The sequence below is a fragment of the Anser cygnoides genome, chromosome 1 (genome assembly GCF_040182565.1).
Source record: "Anser cygnoides isolate HZ-2024a breed goose chromosome 1, Taihu_goose_T2T_genome, whole genome shotgun sequence".
In the NCBI taxonomy this organism is placed as follows: Eukaryota; Metazoa; Chordata; class Aves; order Anseriformes; family Anatidae; genus Anser; species Anser cygnoides.
Genome location: NC_089873.1, coordinates 12,230,836 through 12,246,873, shown reverse-complemented (window position 1 = coordinate 12,246,873; position 16,038 = coordinate 12,230,836). Strand labels below are relative to the sequence as shown.

The following is a 16,038-nucleotide window of genomic DNA, read 5'->3' as shown; positions in this document are numbered from 1 at the left end:
TCACTGTAAGTGTAGATAGATTCATTACACTAGAATTTCTCAATTTTAGTACAATCCTAGGTTAAATGTTCAAGGGAAGAATGAAGCGTTTGATCAACAGAAGACATTGGTGGATCACAGTAAGTCTTTAAAATACATAGAAATTGCTGCTACAAGTAAAATAATTTCTTCTCCTCATCTACAAAATGACCTTGAACTGCAGTAATGCAGATTCAGGCTAGAGAGAAGGAAAAAACACTTCTGCTATAAGGGAGGCACCAGAATGGCTACAGAGACTATGGAATTTCCATTACTGAAAATCTTTAAGGAAGAGTCAGGTAAGCATCTATCAGGAAGCATGTAGGTATAGTTAATCCTGCATTGACATAAGAGAGGAACTAGAAGAACTTTTAAGTTCTCAGGCAACCCTCTCATTATTTTAAGCACAAAAATACCAATTTTATGCTATTCTTAAGTAAATGTAATGAATTGTATTTCTCATTTCTAAATGATTTTGGCAGAAGCTTCTGCCATACTGTCACTGAACAATTCAAAAGTCACTAAATTTGCTTTTTGCCCCCTAACCATTCCCCCCTCTAAGAAAGGGAAAAAAGAAAGCTCAAAATCCAATCAACTTTTTAAATTAAATTTTCTACAATATGTTTTGTTAGTTAAAGTATTTTGAGTCATGACTAGTATTCTTAGAAGGTTACTACTATGCCATGAGCTATAATTAAGTAAATTGTAAAATAGAATTTTACTGATTTTATTTTGATGTTAAAACAACAATCATCTTTAAAAAAAATAGCAAAAGTTCTCATTAACTCTTTTTTTTCAGTTAGTTTTACATATGAGTTCAAGCTAAAAAGCTCTGGTCTATCTAATATTTATCAAAACATAGTTTTTCCTATTCTTTGCCAAGTAACCTATACATGTGCACATGCACTCACTCAGAGAACTACATAGCACAGACTATGTCTCCTAACTGAGATGCTGCTGTTTACTAAATGTTAGTCCTTGGACTGAATTTTGGGACGGTACACACATTGCTGGTTTCTTCCTGGTGCTCTCTACCTAATCATAAGCATGAGTGGAAGTAGAGCATCTCATTTCTAACATTGCAGTGTGTTAACAAGTTTAAGCATGTGAAAAATCCCATTAAGAAATCACAATATGCGTTTAAAGTTAGGTGTACGCACAAGAGCCCTAAAGGATCACAACCTCTCTCAGTTATATTTGAGAGCACATCAGTATCTTCTCACTGCTGTGTACATCAAAAATATAACCCTAAGAAGTGAAATCCTGCAATTATTTACACATTTCAACTACTTATCTTTGGTCACCTGGTACTATCCCAGATACTTACCACCATCTCTCTGCAGAAGTGAACAACATCACTTTACTTACAAATTCATTTTTTTAACACGCTGCTGTCATCTGCACTTATGTGAAAAATCCTTCTTTTCTACTCCCAATATATAATTTAGGACATCATCAGGAATGTCACCCAAGAACAAAAAACACATTTGCTGATGTGGAATATCTGTGGATTTTGTGGTCTTGGTCTCTTCCCAACATTCCTTGTTTGTTCCTCTCTCATCTCACTGACTTCAGTCTTTTTTTTTTTTTTTTTTTCCAACACAAAGTTACACCCTTTATTTTCCATACCATAAAACTTGATAACATTAAGATCTTTATTCTTTACTCTCCTTTCCAGTCCCCTCCAAAAAGGAGCAAAGCAGGTAACAGCTGTGCCAAAATTATGGGGGAATTTGAAGACTTTTTAAAATTTAATTTCACAGAAATTTACTTAAATTCTTCAGTCTAAGCCAAGTGCAATTAACGGCCAATCACCAGAATTGCTTAGATAGGGACAGGCTTCCATTCCACAGTCAAAATATTTTATTTAATTGGGCTGGGTGGATCTCATCACCCGTTAATCCTTTAATTTCCCTTTTACCTCCGGGGACCTAGATAACTTGTATCGGTTTAGTATGACACATGGCAGTAAGTTTGGGCAGTAAGCTCAGCTCTTATGCAAACATCAGGTTTTAAGATTTGCAGCAGCAAGTTACCCTGGAGCTAGAAAAGACATTTTTGCCTCCAGCTTCCTCTTCTAAGATCTGAGATCTCCTTCTAGACCTGGCCCTTTAGGCAAAGGTTTTGCTGTTACCTTCTGACACCACTTAACTCTTTCCTGCTCTCAACCACTACTGAATTCATGCAGGCAAGCCATAGCTTTGTCTGCTTTACACAAATCACCTAGAAGAACTGTCTGAAACTGAGACAGCACCAACAGCAGCAGTGGTTCTTCTCATCCTCTTTTAACACATACTAAACGTAGCATTAGTCCTGACACTGAATTAATTCTTCATGGAAATTACTAAATCTTAAAGCACACAAATTACAATAACAAAATCCATTATGCATCCCATTTATTACCATAGTTAAAGAAAAAAAAAAAAGATATTCTGAAATTACTTTATCCACTGCAACACCTTCACTTGCCAGGCGATAAGAGCGTACCTCAGTCAAAGCTACTCAGACTCAGTAATCCATTTCAGGCCCTTGCTGTGTACAGCATTTAAATGAAATTTCTTTGAGTGATCATCTAAATGACAAGCTTGTGCTCTTACTTAAGCAAGTAGCTATGAGCACTTAAAAAGATTTACATAAGCATATTAAATAGGCTTTAGTGTTCTTGTATTCACAGTATACTTAATGCAGTCCTGAAGCACCCTAAATGTATTGTCATATTTTTGCCAGATTTCTGGCAAACCTACCCAGTGAGAAGCCGTATTTGTATTTGACATCAGTGAAGGAATTGATTCAATCATTCTCAGCACTTCTCATTGAATTCAATAGTCTTTCGTTCATCTCTAGCATTTCTGCAGACTTCTGGAAAGGAATAAGCCAGGATATGAACCTTCTGCTTGCATTTAAGCCACTTCTTAATTTCCAGATCAAGACATGAGGTATCTCAGCTGTGACTAAGCTTATCCTTTGCATTCAAGAGTATTATAAATTTTGACTACCTTGTGTCCACTACTTCCAGCATACAAATCTTCCTCCACATAACCAGCCCATAGCATGCTGACTCCCATGCACTGTGCTTTTAGGACCAGTGCTCACGACAGCCTATTTCTGTGTAAATTGTTTTGCAAGCCAGATACACTTCCCTGGCTCCAGCCTGGCTTCCTGGGAATGAGACAATTCAAAAGAAAATGATAAAGGAAAATACGGGGTGTCTATGTGTAGGATTTGGGAAATGTGGAGCAAAATGTAAAAAGGCTCAAAGTCAGTTTGCACAGAGCCTTACTCCTCCCCCATCCATAGGGATTTTTGTGCAAGTATAAAGGAAGTAAAACTGGAGCCAAAACTTGAAGAGCTGATATTGCTTAACAGAGAGATTGAAAATGTTAATGCTTTATAAGTAGTTCTGATATGAAAGCAGATAATACTGCTGCTGCTTCCCTAAAGCACCACAAATTCAGCTGGTTAGGTCCCAAAACTCTTAGCTGGGAATGATTTCCCATCAAGTCAGTGGGAGCCATGTCTGATTTGGACTCCAGGATTATAACCTAACAATACATTTGCATGCAGTGCACAAAGGGAATCTGGAATCAATTAAATCTGTACAAGAAAAATGGACCAACACTGAGGAAGATCCAACAGCTCGGTCATGCCTGGCAGTCTCCCCCTCCAGAAGCATGTGACCTAATGACAATTCTAATAAAATTAAGCATGAATATTTCATTACGAAGCACTTAAAGACAAAAAACACACACACACATTCCTTCTGGAAGCAGCTCTGCTCCTCCAGCCTGCCTTAGTTTATATCTACAGAAAGCAACATCAGCCAAGCCAATGTCCCTGGAAGAAGCAAGATCAGAACTGTGGAGAACAGAGCAACGCTCTGAGACTGACACTTCCATTCGATTACAAAGCTCACGTGCACATTTTGGTTTTGGAAAGCAGCTTGGACCTTTTAAAACTTATTATAAGCAAATGCACATCATACACAATCAAAATTTAAATGAAAGTAAACACTTAGAAAGCCATTTCCTGAAGCACTGGGCAGTCAAATAATGAATGATTTTGCTAACTTATGAGAGCATTAACATAAATGGAAGTAGAAAAAAAAAAACTTAACTTCTTTATTTATACTTTTCTTAGTTAGCCAAATAGAAAATATTAACTAATATCACAACTGTTTACAGTTATCTCCTCAAAATTGTTTCTTTCTTCATCATTTCTTGTTATGTATGGCTAGTACAAAGTAATCCCTTGCTTAGAATATTGTTTTAGAATTTTCTGTAAAAAAAAAAATGTTATTAGAATAAATTAATTCTACATTTATATGCCAAGTTCTTCAAAATAATTTAGGGTTATATATTGGTAGGTCTTAACTCATGAAAAGAGAACAGCTCAGCAGCAGAGTTACAGCTTTAAGTTAATCAGAAACACCTCTGGGAGGAGGAAAAAGACCTGCTGAACGTTAATGCCTCAGCTCCTGCAGCACACTCGTCCCCCCTCTGCAGGGCTTTGACACATGGGGCTGTGATGGTGCCTCGGCTGTGCGGAATTACGAACTTGAATACAATACCAGGGTGTTCAGTCCTTTACGTGTGCACATACATTTTGTGTATGTTTTACTGGGAGCAGCTGTACATGTTGTCAGCAGATTAGGGACAGCGATAGCAATCAGACAAGCAGGGAAAGCAGAAGAACAAATGCTCTCTTTGTCCAACAGAGTCACCTGGAAACATCAGACGGAGACCTCAGTAAACACCCCGTACTGCTGGGGCCATGCCAGCAAAGAGAGAGGATGACAGAAGGACAAAGTGGCTCCACTGGGACAGACCCGAACAAACCGACCAGCAGGTATTCTATCCCATCACCCCAATGTGCTCAAATAGTGTGGATCAGGGGAAACCTCCCTGCAAAGCCAATGTGAACCCCAAACAAGGAGCAGCAGCTCAGCTCACAAGCACAGAGTGAAGTTTTGGAGAAGTCTTTTTTCTTTTTTTTTTTCCCTCTTATACTGCAGAATTCAGAAATCAACCAGGAGTCCTATAAATATATTTCCCTAACTAGATTTTATTAAAAGCAAAGAAATAAAATTTTGATGAAGTATTAAAAAGCTTTTGCCACTCTCTTCTTCTTTCTGCTTGTCTGACATGCAAGTTTATTAAACCTTCAGTGACAACAATTCCAACCCAGTTACAGAATAGTAGAGAAATAGGCCAAACAATAAATCCAGCCTTTACAGATGAGGATGCAATGAAAGGACAATTTCTTAGAAATATGATGTTTCCCCATTGTTATTAGGGTAAACACCTTACACCCACCATCAGTGGAGAGAAGTCACGGTGATTCTCATGTCCTCTACCATGACATATAAGGCAGTAAGCCAGTTGAGGGGGGAAAAACAACAAAAACAAAAAAAAGAATTTGCTTTCCCTTTTGGAAAAGGAAGACACATACTAACCAACAAAGCTACATTTTCAAGAATTAGAGTTTGAAAATCAAATCGATCAACACTGGGACTACTCCAGAAAGTAGTCATTATTATAGAGTTGGTTTTGTTTGTTGGCTTTCCCATTTCTTCTCTTCTCCTATGCATTTAATGCCTCTGAATGTTCCCCGTAATTGCAACATCAAGTGGGACATCTTTAAACTAAGAATTGTATCTATATGTATATGTGCATGTATTTGTGGCCACATATGCGTGTCAAATGAAGACTTTCTCTATATGACACATCTGCAAAAGTCTACCTCAAACATGCAGTCCAGTGACTTCTGATAGTTCTTCCTGTGTCCTGAAACCTGTCTGTGTGAATATGGTGTCATCTCTTTACAAGTTTGGAAGTGAGTTGGATTTTTTTTTCTCAAATAAATAAATAAATAAATAAATACATGCATTCTCCCCAGGTAACGATTTATTTGCTGGTGGGATCAAAATTTATTTTATGGCCAAGTTGTAATCTCTTCATCCTGGCAAAGACTGTCTTAGAATAAAATACCAAAGGAGGACATGTGAAGCACACTTTCCCTTTCCTCACTACTAAAATATTTTTTCTTTGAGATCAAAACTCTGCAAGAATATTTTACAGTCTCCTATAGTCACTAAGGAGTACTATCTAGTCATAAATTTTGTGTAGTATGCTCAGAGGATGCACTTAAAAATAGTCTTCGTTATCATCTTTGCACCTAATTACCATGTTTACTAAATAACACCATTTGTAGCATCTCTGTTGTGCATCATGCATCCAAAAGGAATTGCAGATGACTTATTTCTGTTTCTCTGGTAGTTCACAGAAATCCTTGTCCCACTCAAAGGTACTCTTTAAACTAATCTTGCTCCTCATCTGTTTTAAGTGTGCTCCAAATCCATAGATTTCCATTACACTCCAGCATGCCTTAGGAAAGGATAGATGCTATTCAACCTCTTGGTCTGATGTTGCCCTTACTCTAAAATTTCTTCAAATAACTCATTAGATTTGAGCAAACACTGCCACAGGCAATCAGAACACAGCAAAGCCCAGAAGAGCTATGAAGAATCATGGCTTTATCTTTTTTTATCTATTGTTTGGTAACAGAGGGTAGTAAAACCCTGCAAGCTCCCAGTTACCTGCCTCATGAAGAAAATGGCAGTGAAGACATCTTGCAGCTTCAAACTTGATCACTTGCCCTCTCCTCAATGACCTTACAGCATCTCCTATTCAAGTTACTGCATGCAGATGTATGATTTCTCTTTCCCCCTCATTGTTTATCTTCTGTATTTTCCTCTCTTCAACTTGAATCGTCTACTAGCAGTAACAGAAGGCCACCATTTTTATTGTAGTGTTACTCTGGATAGCCTTAAAATGCTGGCCTCAGCTTGTGCCAGAGAAGTCGGAGATCTGCAGCTTTTTGGCTTTGTCCCTGGTGCAAGTACTTGAGAAATACTCACCATTGAGCATTACAGCTCCACAAGGCAGTTTCTACACACTTCTACTCTATAAAAACAAAAATGACTCTTGTAGTCCAAAACTTAAGTCTTTGGAAAGGAAGTCTCAGAGGCAATGATTAATAAACACTGTTTCAAATAAAATAATAATAAAAAAATACAAAAATCAAAAACTGAGAGGTTGAAAGGTCTGTCAGGGAATCTAATACTAATACCAACATCAAAACAGTAGGATACTTAGACAAAAAACTCTAATTCAAGATACCTAAGCTTTGTTGAGAAGGAAAATCTCATTGTCCCTTTCTGTTGTAACTGCCCTTCTTTGTTTATTATTGCTACACATCCCTTTTATATCGCTATATTGCTCCTTATTCTATTAAAAAAAAAAATAAATCAGGAAAGAACAGAGGGCTTTTAATTCATTCTTTGAAGTGCACCACATGCAAACTTCCAGTCATGTACTTACCATACACTAACTAGCTGTTTCAAATACTCCTTGCCCTAAATTAGCACATCATCATCACTCTCTGGAGAAGTAGAGTGGGTGAAATATACCACTGCTTACTGTCTAATGGATGATTTATACATTTATGGAGCACGAGTAAAATGATACCATAATGACCTACCTGGTCTCATTTCATGGCTATAAATGACCACACAATGTTCAAGATAGAAAAGCAGCAATTTTAATTTGGGATCAAAAGATTCACAAACCGATAGGTTATAAGGCCTTTTAGGTCATCCACAAAGTTTTTCTCTCTTAGTTGTTTTGACTTGAACCAGAGCAGACACAAATCAGGACAAATGCTCCAAAATAAAGGTGATCCGAAAGCACTAAATGCCAACCCCCTCCTTTCACTTCACTATTATGAGGCTGCAAACTGGATAGGTAGGAAATGTTTTTGTGTCTTCATGTTTTCCCCTTCCTCTGCCATTTTTGCACGTTAAATTGGATTGTAACATCAGACTTTACAGGTCAGGAATAGGAAAACTAATGTATTTGTTTGTTTATTTATTGCCGAGGATTAACAACAGGGGTTTTCTCCTTGAATTTACTGTTAAAAAAGTATGCAAGGTGTAAGATAAAAGGGAGTAGTATGAGAAGGGGCTGGCCTGCAATACCTAAATTATGGAATATAGTGTATATTAGCTGTTAAGTGGGCTCAACAGTGGACATGACATGTCCCCAAGGTCCTTCCCAGACACTTCTGCCAGAGGAACTTCTGCCACAGATTTTAACATATTCCATGCTTTTAGTTCCTTAAGACCCTGTTGGCTGGCCCATCAACCATTGAGCAAGAGTTTTAATGATGAAAACCAATACAGATAGCAGTGCATGTTCTTAGAATTGTTCTGCTATCCTTCAGAGCCTACACAGAGTCCATTCCTAAAACAGCAGTAGTGAAGGCAGAGTCTTAAGAGAGTGGCTGTCACAACATTCACCATGTCCCAAACCTTGTAACTGATCCAGGCACACACAGATCCCACAAGGATCTCTAAGGGTATGACCAACCCGGGACTATGACAGGAGACAGGTGGGAAACCCCTTATAACACACCTATCCATCCCACTATCAGATGAACAATGTTCTCATCACTGAGCTTAACACTGGCCCAGGTATAAGAGAAATAATGAATTTAAAAGACCTACAAACCGGACTACTTCTTTTAATGATAATGTCACTGGCTTGAACTGGGACTGGAAAGATAACCCTGAATTCAGTAAAGGTTGCCCATGAGAAGGGGTTCAGCAACGTGGAAAGCTGATTTTTAAGATTTCTGTTGGCTTGCCTCATCCAGTTTTGACCATGTTAGCAAATCCCTCAGCATGCAAGCCACCAATAGTCATATTCAGCACCTTTTCTCTGTTGTCGTCCTTTGTCTTACTAAGAACTTCCAGAGAAAAATGTACTTTAATTGTTTCTTCTGCATCATTTTATCTTATTTTCTTCAATTACTATTGCTGCCTATGCCTCTTGCAGCTTTCTGTACCTGGAATTGTACTTTTCCACACTTATTTTATTTCCTCCTGTCTTCCACTCTTCCCTCACACTGACAGTAAAATCCTTTCACATTAATTATTTTATAATTGCTCCTTATCTTATATTTGTTTTATTTTTACATCACCTCAGTCTTGCATCATGTCTAAACACAGGTGTTTTCCATATTAGCTTCTGATCATCCACATTACTACAAGAAAGACATCGAGGTCCAAAGAAGGGCAACAAAGCTGGTGAAGGGTCTAGAGAACAAGTCTAATGAGAAGCAGCTGAGGGAGCTGGGGTTGTTTAGCCTGGAGAAAAGTAGGTTCGGGTGAGACCTGATTGTGCTCTACAACTACATTAAAGGAGGCTATAGTGAGGTGGGTGTCGGTCTCTTCTCCCAAACACCAAGTGATAAAACAAAAGGAAATGGCCTTAAATTGCACCAGGGAAGATTTAGGTTGGATATTAGGAAAAATTTCTTTACTGAAAGGTTTGTGAAGCATTGGAACAGGCAGCCCATAGAAGTGGTTAAGTCACCTTCCCTGGAAGTGTTCAAAAAACGTGTAGATGTAGAGATCAGTGACATGGTTTAATGGTAACCTTGGCAGTGCTAGGTTAAAGGTTGGATTAGACAACCTTACAGGTCTTTTCCAACCTAAATGACTCTATGCTTCTTTGATTATTCTTGCTTAGGAGGTTATCACAGAATGCTTAAGGTTGGAAGTGACCTCTGGAGGCCATTCACAAGTATTTCCCTGTTGCCTCCTAAAGTGACAGTGTTCCCAGGTTCATTTCCATCACTCAGAAGTACCTCCCCTTCCGCCGCTGAATCCAGTTTAAAGTTCTGATAAGAAGCCCAGCCAGTTTGCTGTCCAGAACATTCTCTCCCCATCTGGTCAGGTGTGCCCCATCTGGTGTCATCGTGCCCAGTCTCTCAAAAGTGTGTCCAAGATTGTAGAATCTAAAACCTTGAGCATGGCACCATCCTCGCAGCCAATCATTCACTTGGTCCCTTCATCTCCTTCTTGGATCCCAGTCACCAACTGGGAGGACAGAGGAGAACACTACTTGTGCTCCCAAACCTAATTTTGACTGAGGTCACAATCATGTGAAAAATATCCCCCACACATAGTAATATTCAGATCACAAACTGAACATCCACATCATTATTATTTTGTGGAATGGAACAGAACTGATAAATATTTGGTGGGGGACACCAAAACATTTCATCCTTGCATGTAATTAATTTTATTTTTCCAGACAATTATCCACAGTGGTAAAATAAATATCCAGATCACAGAGGAGTTTCATAAAAATGTCAGCAGTGAACTACCAAAATCAAACTTTCATGGCAAGTTCCAGGATTAAACTGATCGTAGAAGAATATGAGTGAACATCAGTTTTGCCCTTAAAGGGTTATGTAAACACAGTGAAGAGCTGTTGAAGTGTATTAGCTGTAAATACCATGTTTAAACAACAAATTCCTGGACAGATGATATTTGTTTCATGAATGAGCAAAAGACTTAGCCATGCTGTACTCAGATCTCCTGATGGCTTTAAAGATAATTTCAACATTTACCATTCTGGATGTACAGAACTAAATTCACTCTTTAGCTGAAGACCATTTTAACTTCTATGTCATACAGACTGAAAAATCTACAACTTAAAAAAAAAAAACAACAACCCAAGAACCATCTGAATTCACGTGGAGACTGGCCCATCATCCTTAACACATAAGACATTTGCTGGAGTTTGGCAGGCAAACAAAACAAACACAAGTCTGGCAGAAGCAGCTCCTTTGAGAGAATAAGAAATAAAATACAATTGCTCATTCTGGTGGAGGTGGAGAGAGGAAGGGTTATAGTATGTGAATTTTGGAACTGACCCACGAAGTGGGGTAAAAATGAAAACACTTGGAGACGTGAAATGAAACACATTAAAATAAAGTGTTTAAAGCTCAAGTCAATTTGGATTCTGTTAAGTGACAAAGCTACTCCCATCTGGTGCAATGATGGAAAGATGCCTATGTACATATTTAAGATTCATAGTTCAACATAATCAAGAAAGAGGTGAGTGATTGAGTAATACATCACTAGAGTCCCTTTCCTCAATTTAATCTATTTGAAACAGAGTTTAAGAAAGCATCTGTCCAGTAGTTTACGTAGCATGTATCTATGTATGTCTATTTTGAAACTTGAGAAAGGTCTATATTAAAAAAAAACTCTAGAACATGAATTTACTGAAGATCAATATTGTAAGATTCTTCAAAAAGCTATATCAGATATCCCATAAAGGCTGCCTCCATCACATTTTTTTTCAATTGGCAAAATGAAAAATAGGAAGAGAAAATCCCAAATCAACAAGGTGCTTGCACACATCACTAAACAAAAGTTATAATTTATCTTTTGATGGAAGGATAGACAGAAAATCCAATTTACAAAGTATATATATCCCCAAACCTTAGATTTTTCCTTGTTTCCTTCTTCCTCTTATCCTAATTAGTATTTATTTGTCCCCACCATCAGCACCTGAACAGATGACTATGGGTAGTATAAACAATGCAAGTGTCATTCATGAATTTTGTATGCTACCTATCTATTTGAAAAGCTATTATTATTGGTCCCAATTCTGGAAATACTGAAGGACGTGCTTTATTCTCAGTGTTCAATGGGATTTAAGAATATGCTATTGATCACTCTCTTATGTAGAAACCTAAAGGCAAAAAGGCATTTGATTTGGAAAAAAATATTAGTACTAATGTAATAATGGGAAAGGATTACAGGAATGTCTACAAAATTTAATACAGGTGCCTTTATAGCCATGAGCTGTAACAGATACCAGATATCTCTGTACTAGAGAGCACTTGTTCACCAATTTATATTTTTCATTAATACAAATATTTCTTTTAAATGAAAACCATCATCCAAATCTAAAATTAAAACGAGCTGTAAAAGAATAGTTACAATTTTTGAGCAACTAGGAATGAAAATACTTTTTTTTTTTTTAGTATAAAACTATTTAATTTACCATTTTTCTTAAGGATAGTTCTTCTGTTCATACTTCTGATAGCAAAAGACTTTAAAGAAAGAGTTCTTCCAAGCAAGAGTTCTAATTGCTCACTTTACATGAATTTTTGGATATCATCTCCCAAGAGATTTCTATCTTTACTAAGTACATTTTCTCAATGTTAAATATGCTGGAGAATTTATTCTGCTTATGCCTTTTTTTTTCTTTTTTTTTTTTTTTTTGAGTTCAGACTACTGTAAATGAAACAATACAATGGAAAGATTTTTTTTCCCTTGTGTTGTTTTGAAATCTAGTCCCCAAGGAAAAAATTATTTAAAAGAGTGACAATTTTTTATGCTACATGGAATAGAGTTGCAAATAAAATATTTCATTGGTGAAAAAGGGTTATTTTTAATTGAAAGAAAAATGAGATTTTTTTGTATGTATGTATGTATGTATGCGGTAGAAAAGAAAACCACTGAGTGAAACACAGAACTCGGTCAGAAAAGACAATCAAAGGAGGTGCACTAAAGGTAACTGACCAAACTATTACAAAGCCACTCAGCATTGCTACTGGGCTAGACAAATAAACCCGAATGTTTGCCATACATTACCACAACAAGTGCCAGCCTGGAGAGTTGAAGCTAATAGAATGATGAAAGATATGCTGATTATCTCCTCCTGGACTCTTACACATCTTGTTTTGTCATACAAGTGTAGGGCTTAACTAATGAGTATTGGTTCAGTTACTATAAAAGCCAAACCAACAAGCAAAAAAACAATGTTCTTTCTACATTACCAGAGGCTGGAAGAAAACAGGTCTTCAGGCATTGGAAGGAAAGCATCATAGGAAAAGTGTCTTTCTTAGACGCCTTCTACTTTTACTTACAACTGAATCACTAGTACATTTCGGGGGGGGTTGGGGGGGGGAAGTAAAATAAAAAGTAAAACTAAATGATGGTGTATGTGAGTGTGTGCGCACAAATCTCTGCTTTTCTTTTCTTTTTTTCTTTTTTTTTTTTTTAATGAAAATGTTCATTGCTGTTAGCGGAAATACTACTAATAATAATGTTGTTTACTTTGATTAGGGTGATACACGATTGTACTAACTTAATGTTGATTCCTACAGAGAGTTTTCATATTTTGTTGTCAATGGAAACACCAACTCTAAACTAGTATAGTCCCTCTTATACTATATGCAGCAGCAAAGTCATTGCGTACAAACATTAGCTCTCCTCTCTGGAAACATTAGATTCAAACCCATGCAAGTGAAACAAAGGAATAAATTCAGTCTAGTCTCTGGTCTATGATTATCTGGAAGCTAACATAATATACATTTTGGCTTGAAATAATAAACTGATCAGAAATGAAGCATTAGAATAGTTGGTTGATAAGGAGGTTCATTGGCATTGCTCTATAAAGAAACTTGCAGGGTATTTTTAATGAATGCATTCCATTAGAGCAAGCAAATGAAATCAGAAATTACACGTCTCTGAAGTAAACAGAGTTTGGAGTTAAACAACCCTTAAGTGACTAATTCATAAATATATATATGTGTAAGTATTTAAGCCCATACAAACTGCTAAGAAAATGAGAGAAACAAAGCATTTGGTGATGGGGGCCAGGAAATGCTCTTTTTCACCCTGCCAATGGATACTCACTAAATGCTCAACACAAAAAAGGCAGCAGCTGTCTCCTCTTGTGCCTAACACCCTGGCAGATCCTCTGTTGGTTTGGACTGACGCTAAATTAACAATTTTGCAGTCTGCATGTCTTATCCTTCTATTCCTAACCACCAGGCTCTTTGTGGTATCAAACAAGAACCTCATGTGGTACCAGCTTAGGCCTTAGACAGAGACAACAGCTCCTACAGCAATAAGGTCTTGCTAAAAGCAGAAAAGTAGTAATAGAGTTGGGAATGGTCAAAGTGAAGAAAAAAAAAAAAACACAAAAAAAACCAGCAGCAACAACAACAAAAAACAGCTACTAAGTCACAAGCATTGCCTAAAGATTGCAAGAGGAAAGCAGCTACCATGTTGTAACACAGCCCACCGCCATCTCCTTATTTACAAGCTACCCTCGTCTCAGAAATTGGAATTTGCTTTATGTAAAGAAAGACGGGTTGACTCCTTTGAAGAAAAGTCAGTATGCACAAACTTCATTCTTCAAGAAACCTGGCTGTAATGTCATATGGTGATATTATCACAGGTTCCCAAAAGAGAAGACATTTCTTATGCCCTAAGAAAGCACACAAGCTTCAAGTAAGATGAAAAGTAGATTTCTCTATTAGTAGTAGTAGCAGTAGTAATTGGTTAAAACATTTTTATCAGTATCTCATTAATTTATTTGTCTAGATTAAAGCACATCCATAGTGACAATTAAACTCTTTTATTCTAGTTTTCCCTTGTGTTTATATGTACATCTATATTTGTCAACATAAAATAGCATTCAACTAAGCAAGTTATTATGTGACCCTGTAGAGGCTGCAGAAGGGAAAGGAAACCAAATATGCACAGGAGCCTCAGACCTGAAGCCCTCACAGCACTCACTTCTGGGCACACAGAACTGCCACCACATGGACAATTTCCTAGGGCATTGGCAGACCACGGTTGTTTCCTTCAACAGATAAAAAAGCTTTTCTGATCCCGAGCAACAAAAATCAATTCTGACTTACTAGTTCTTATTCTGAACCTTTTTAGAATTTATATTCCAAGTTAGCCTTAGGAGGAGATTTAAACCTCAGCAGCAAAACTAATGTTTTAGAAATTGTTCATGGTTAGTTAATGACACACTCTGTAAACAATGACAGTTTATTATATTTTCATTTGAAAAGCAACTTTTAAGTACATTTATGAGACTGTATTGACAGAATTTAAAGCTAATGTCTTTGTGAAATTACCTGTATTGTTAAATGTTTAGAAGGTGACACTTTAAGAAATCTGTAGTGTCCTATGTCTTCTATGTCAGCATTGAAATCAGAAAAAAAAAATGCAATATTATAATTTGTATCATTTTAGTATTTCACAATATTGTATCTGTATATTCTTAAATATGTGACAGAAAAAGTAAACTTTAAGTAGAAGTTAGATTTTTTCTTTTTGTAAAACAAAGCAACCAGTCTTTTTCTGATTTTCTAATCAGTACTGTATTTCCCTTGCTAGGTACATGGCAATGAAAGAGAGAGAGAGAAGTAAGCCTGAAAGGCATTACCTATAATGTACAATATGCCCAGATACGATTAATCTGGCTCCAACAAGCCAGCTCTAGAGTTCAGAGGAAAAAGCAACTTAGATAAGGGCTAGACCCTGCATGGGGCACGGTTTAGTAGTAGACTTGGCAGTACTAGGTTAAAGGTAGGACCAGATGATCTTAGAGGTCTTTTCCAACCTAAATGATTCTATGATACAGAACTGGGAACTATTCCCACTTTATTCTATCAACAGATCAGGAGAAAAGCTAGGATAGCGCACTCTAACAATTTTCTCTTTCTTTCCTGCTGGAAGGAATGAGGGATTGAGACGGATGGGAGGAAAGAGGCAGAACAAAAAGGAGAAGAAAAACAAACAAACAAACAAAATTCAAACAAACAAACAAACAAACCCACCCCGTTTATAGACAACTTGCTGGCTGTGGCATAAGATGTACTGCAAAACAAACCGAGTCCAGTGCTGAGACAGATCACCACAGCCTGCCACAGCCCAGCACTGACACCATTGTTGTCTCCTGTTTTGGAGCAACTACCTCAGTGCTGTAGCATTTAGATGCATCATTCATGGAAAAGCCTTCTATTCTGGAACACAGCAGGATGCATTAGAACTAAGGAATGCAGTTCTTCTTTGAACTTCTGTGCTTCTAGCTCTTCATCCTTGAAGAAATTCAAGTGGGCAATAAACTTTCCTCCCTCCCTGCACGCTGTACCTCATGATAGTAATCTGTCCAAGAAATTTGAGAGAATAGGAGTTGGACTCGATGATCCTTGTGGGTCCCTTCCAACTCCGATATTCTGTGATTCTGTGAAATTGCCTGCTGCTGCTGCAATCACAATAACTGGATCATTTGCAGCAAAGAAGTCATATTCAAACATAAAAAGCAGTAGAATGCAACCACTTGAGACAGT

The 16,038-nt window shown here is 37.3% G+C and overlaps 1 protein-coding gene across 12 annotated transcripts in view; it reads right to left on the bottom strand.

The window, feature by feature from the left end:
* MAGI2 (membrane associated guanylate kinase, WW and PDZ domain containing 2) overlaps nt 1-16,038 on the bottom strand; it is a 771,534-nt gene that overhangs the window by 660,525 nt on the left and 94,971 nt on the right. The gene's annotated exons all lie outside the window — the stretch shown is intronic.